Source organism: Bubalus kerabau, chromosome 4, assembly GCF_029407905.1.
Source record: "Bubalus kerabau isolate K-KA32 ecotype Philippines breed swamp buffalo chromosome 4, PCC_UOA_SB_1v2, whole genome shotgun sequence".
Lineage (NCBI taxonomy): Eukaryota > Metazoa > Chordata > Mammalia > Artiodactyla > Bovidae > Bubalus > Bubalus kerabau.
This window is the reverse complement of record NC_073627.1, coordinates 75,792,975-75,798,827: the sequence shown is the minus strand read 5'-3', so window position 1 is coordinate 75,798,827 and position 5,853 is coordinate 75,792,975. Positions and strand designations below refer to the sequence as shown.

The window sequence follows — 5,853 nt, the reverse complement described above, 5'->3', positions numbered from 1 at the left end:
AGGTGTCCTTCTAAGAAGGGATGAAGATACAGAACACAGAGAGATCAGACCACATGAAGACACAGGGAGGAGAAGACAGAAGGAGAGAGGCCTCTAGAGGATTCCCTAAAGCCCAGCCAGCCAGCCTCCGGAGCAGTAAGAAAATGAACGTCTGTTGTTCAGCCTCTCGGGGTGTGGTGCTTTGTCTTAGCTGCTCAAGTCGACCTATATATCCCATAATCCTGACACTGGCCCAGAATGAAGCCCAGCTGCTCCTTTCTACCCACTCAGAACCTACTATTGACCTTCAGTATCTTAACATTTCGTTCAAAAAGTAAGAAAATATATCCCATCTCTCCCTGCTCACCCGAACGGCTCTCTCACTTCCGGGCAGATCTGCAGTTCGCACCACATTATGTACTCCTTCATTCTCTCATTTCTAAGCCACCAGAGTGTGTCCTGTCCCCAAGGCTAGCTTCTCGAGGGCAGGACACCTGAGTTCACCTCCTTTTGGCTCTCCAGTCCCAGCACTTGGCCGGATGCTCTGGATTGTAAAACCACAAAAACAGGCTACTTTGCCTTGAAACTGGATTTGCCTAACTCTTATTTTTATTTATTGTGCCAGGTCTTAGCTGCAGGATCTCTGATCTTCTTTATGGCAGGTGGGATCTAGTTCCCCAACCAGGGATGGAACCCTGGCTCCCCTGCATTGGAAGCATAGCCCCGTAGCCACTGAACCACCAGGGAAGTCCCCTAACTCTTCATTTAAAACAGTCACTACCACTCAGCCTTCCCTGCAAAACCCTCAAATCCCACTGCTGGGGAAAAGAGGCTGGAGAGAGACAGGAGAGTCTCTTGATTTTCAAAATCCATTTGTGTTTTGATTGAAGGTGTTTGACAGTGTGGAGAGGGTTTGCCCTCTTTGAAAATAGGAAACAGCTTCTCTGTCTGGGACCCCGCTAGCGTGGTTACTAAGGAGACCAATAGGCAGTAGGTGCCGTAATTAATCACTAAATTCCCAGCAGCCAAATCCCTGGAGATGAGAGGCTCTTTCCTTTGAGAGAGACAAGTCCTGGGTGGGTGGAAGGTCGAGGAGTTCATGGTGGGAGCCCAGTCCTGCCTGCCTGCTTCCTCCTGCAGCTCCCTTGACTGAGATTTGCCAGTGATTGTTTTAAGAGCTTCTAAATCTGCCTCCAGGCTTATCTGTTAGAACCAAATGAAGAATAGAGCTCTTTTCCAGTTATTGCAGCGTGGGGAACCATGAGCAGCAAAGTCTCCCCCGATACCCTCTACGAGGTGGTGCAGGAAGTCCTGCACGGGAACCAGCACAAGCGCCAGAAGTTCTTGGAGACGGTGGAGCTTCAGACCAGCCTGAAGAACTCAGACCCTCGAAGGACAAACGCTTCCCGGGCCCCGTCAGGCTTAAGTCCACTCCCCGCCCCAAGTTCTCCGTGTGTGTCCTGGGGGACCAGCAGCAATGTGATGAGGCCAAATCTGTGGATATCCCCCACATGGACATCGAGGCACTGAAGAAACTCAACAAGAAGAAGCTGATCAAGAAGCTGGCCAAGAAATATGATGCCTTTTTAGCTTCAGAGTCTCTGATCAAGCAGGTCCCACGAATCCTGGGCCCAGGCCTGAACAAGGCCGGCAAGTTCCCTTCCTTGCTGACCCACAATGAGAACTTGGTGGCCAAAGTTGATGAAGTCCACGATCAAGTTCCAGATGAAGAAGATGCTATGTCTGGCAGTGGCTGTTGGCCACATGAAGATAACAGATGATGAGTTTGTATACAACATCCACTTAGCTGTCAACTCCCTGGTGTCATTGCTCAAGAAAAATTGGCAGAACATCAGGGCCTTGTACATTAAGGGCACCATGGGCAAGCCCCAGCGTCTGTACTAACACACAACTTAATAAACCATACTCAACTGTCAAAAAGAAAAAAAGATTAGATATATGTATATGTATGGAGAAGGAAACGGCAACCCACTTCAGTATTCTTGCCTGGAGAATTCCGTGAACAGAGGAGCCTGGTGGGCTGCCGTCTATGGGGTCGCACAGAGTTGGACACGACTGAAGTGACTTAGCAGCAGCAGCATACGTGGATCACTGCTGTACACCAGAAACTAACACAACATTCTTAATCAACTATACTCCAACGTGGGCTTCCCAGGGGGTGCTGTAGTAAAGGATCCACCCGCCGAGGCAGGAGAGTAGGGTTCAATCCCTGGGGCAGGAAGATCCCCTGGAGGAGGAAATGGCAACCGATCGCAGTATTCTTGCCTGGAAAAAAATTCCTATAGACAGAGGGGCCTGGTGGGCTACAGTCCATGGGGTCATGAAGAGTTGAACACAACTGAAGCAATTTAGCACATACTCCAATATGAAATTAAAATTTAAAAAAAAATGAACTGAATGGCTCTAAAGCTTGTAGCCACCTGGCTTGGGCCCCTTGATTGCAAGAGGATGGGGAGCTGGTACAGGCAGAGATGACCTTTCTGCTCCAATGATTTGAGTAAGTGGGTGCTGTCATTCAGAAGAGCAGAGGGCAGCTTGATGCTCCAAGACCAAGTCCCACCTCCAAGGGAAGCCCATGGGCCTCAAGGTGCCATGATCCAGCCACCAAGTGCAGAGGAGAAACCCTGTAAGTGACCCTGAGCACCCAAGTTGCACCCACAAAGTTTGCATCCCTGCTACTTGGCTCCTGCTCTTCCCAGAGGCAAGGTTCACACACACACACTCCCACACTCCCCTCACATACACAGACACAACTGTGACCACAAATTCCTCTGGGCTCATTCCTGCCCTCCCCTCCAGGTGGTACAGGAAACGGCCCCCCACAAAACGCAGCTTCATTCAACCCAAGGGGAACTTCCAGTTCATTCAGTTTAATTCTTCCATTTGGTAAAGAAGCAAAGAAAAATGCAGAAAAGTTAAGTGACTTTTCACTCTTGCTTTTTCTTTCTCTCCACTTCAAGGGAAGAAGAGTGTTTGGCCACCCAACACCCAGGGAATAGGAAGATGCTCAAAAGTAAGAAGACCATGGAAGATGTTTTTCAACGTCAGGTAACAGAAAACCCAAGAAAGTGGCTGAAACAAAACGTAGTGTTTTAAGTTAGCAATGGTTCCAGTGAAGGGCCTCTGTATAGCGACCACTTTGTCCTCTGACCTTGGGTGTCTCCACCCAACCTGGCTCTGGACTGGCCTTATGACAGTCCCATAAAGAATCCATCTGCTAATGCAGGAGACAAAAGAGACACGAGTTCGATCCCCAGGTCAGGAAGATGCCCTGTAGGAGGAGATGGCAACCCACTCTAGTATTCTGCAAAAGTTCATGGACAGAAGAGCCTGGCGGGCTACTGTCCATGGGGTCACAAAGAGTTAGATGTGACTGAGCACGCACACACAGCCCATAAATGCAGCCAAAGCAGACAGAGTGCCAGCATCAGGCTTAGGTAAACCCCCAGGAATTCTACATGCTTCTGCTTTGTGCTTGCCTGGCTGGGATATACTTACTTGAACTTGCACCCCAGACCATGCCAGACCAGCCTGCTCAGGGGATGAGAGAGACACAGGAAGGATAAGACACTTGGGAGAGAACAAAGGTGCCCCCAGCCAGGAACCAGCCAATCTATAGCCGACTGCAGAGCCGTGAGGGCACCTGAGACCAAGACTGCCCTGCTCCTCCCAGCCTAAGTAACCAATCTGCAGGATCGAGAACCAAATAAGTGGTTTGTTGTTTAACAAATTCTCTGACTTTGGTGTGGCTTGTTAGGAGCAAAGAGCAAACCGAATCCTGACATTTGAAATAAATATCTGAGTTTTTTCTCTTAGAAAAAGTTAGAAATTGGAAATCCAGGATTGATATGGCAGCCCAGAGTCATATAGGACCCAGAATCCTTCCGTTTTGATGCTCCATCATCTTTAGTTCCGGAGAAGGCAATGGCACCCCACTCCAGTACTCTTGCCTGGCAAATCCCATGGATGGAGGAGCCTGGTAGGCTGCAGTCCATGGGGTCGCTGAGAGTCCAACACAACTGAGCGACTTCACTTTCACTTTTCATTTTCATGCACTGGAGAAGGAAATGGCAACCCACTCCAGTGTTCTTGCCTGGAGAATCCCAGGGACAGTGGAGCCTGGTAGGCTGCCGTCCATGGGGTCACACAGAGTCGGACATGACTGAAGCGACTTAGCAGCAGCAGCAGCATCTTTAGTTCATGGCTTTCATCCTCAAAGTCATCTCATGATCCAAGATAGCTGCTGAAGCTCCACTCATCACATTTGTGTTCCAGGAAGGCAGGCAGTAGGGTAAAGAAGGGGCCTCTTCTAGGTAAATTGTTCCCCTTAAGAGAGTTTTCCCTGGAAGCTCCACCCAATGACTGGCAGATTGATTCTCATTGGCTACCCTTGGCCACAAGGAAGGCTGGGAAAGCTAGGCTTTTAGTTGAGCACTTTGCACCTAGAATAAAACCAGGGGTACTGTGTAGTAAGGAGGAACAGGGAGATGGGTATTGGGTAGGCCACCAGCAACATCTACCACAGCGTGTGTAAAATCAAGCTCCAGGCCCCAACATACATCAGGATGCAAAACTGATCACATGCCATGCTGATTTCTCAGAGCTCATAGTGGTGGCTTTGCCCTATCATAACGAAGTGTAAGATTTGGGCAATAGAAACCTAAGTGGAAAACTGCATATGCCAGTCTCCTGGGCCTTTCTATACAGATGAATGGATGCTTTATTCTTAGAACTTGTTGCTTGTAACCTGGGGCAGATGTTGCTTGCTTGCTTGTTCTCTTACTGGCTGTTTTTTTAAAAAATTGAAATATGATTCATATAACATAAAGTTCACTGTTTTAAGGCACACAATTCAGTGGAGGTTTTAGTATATACACTATGTTGTGCAACATCAGCCCTATCTAATTCCAGAACAGTTCCATCGCCCCCAGAAGAAACCCTGTACCCATTAGCAGTCAGAGCAGATGCTTTGTTTAATGCTTCTGCATCCAGTCTCAGGTTGATGCAAGACCCAGACTCGCTACATGAGAGAGTGCTGAAGATCCTTGCAGTACTAGGCTCGAACCCTGGGACTCTGGAATATTTGTGGATCTTCTTGGGACAGCTGAGGAGGAAGTCATGGTGTAATTCACCTGCAGCTGGGAAAGGAGGGCTGCACACAGGCAAGCAGAATTGAAACATTCCCTTCCTAGGCTGCTGTTGTCATTCAGTCTGTAACTGTCCAATTCTTTGCAACCCCATGGACTACAGCAGACCAGGCTCCCCTGTCCTTCACGATCTTCTTTCCTGGCAGCAGGTGAATTACACCATGACCTCCTTCTTGCTCGAGGAGCCCTCATGGGCTGACCATGAGCTCTTTTCACACAGAGAAGGGAAAGAAGCTGCATGCTGCAGGGCAGGTGCTCGGGTGGCGACACCCTTAAGTGCAGCAGCAGGTTTAAAAGCACTCTGTTGTGAGAGTAAGCTGTTGGCAGAGGGAGTTTCAGATTCAGTTGGTCTGATTCCATGGAAAGAGATTAAGAGTGTGCAGAACTCGCCTTTATTAAAGGTGTCTTAGATTCCGAATACAAAGAGAATCGTGTTTTTCTACCCGCACAGCCATCCTGGGAGGTATTTGACTTTCCCCCTTCATAGGAGGAGACCTGAGGTTCACAGAGAGAACTCGCTCTAATCAGAATCTCAGACATGAAGTGCTGAGTCTCCTATCTCAGCACCTTCCACTGTGAGCACCTGGGAGGCACCCCTGCCCACCCCCTCCCCACAGCAGGTGTGGCCATTCCCTCCAGCGGCCTAGTTGTGGCTGCTTGTGGGGCAGTGACAGCAGGAGGGGACTCATCTGAACTCAGCTCTGGG

General features: G+C 49.1%; 1 pseudogene; it reads left to right on the top strand.

Moving 5' to 3' along the window:
• Positions 1-390: 390 nt before the first annotated feature.
• On the top strand, positions 391-2,241 carry LOC129651474 (60S ribosomal protein L10a-like; annotated as a pseudogene).
• The last annotated feature ends 3,612 nt before the right edge of the window (positions 2,242-5,853 follow it).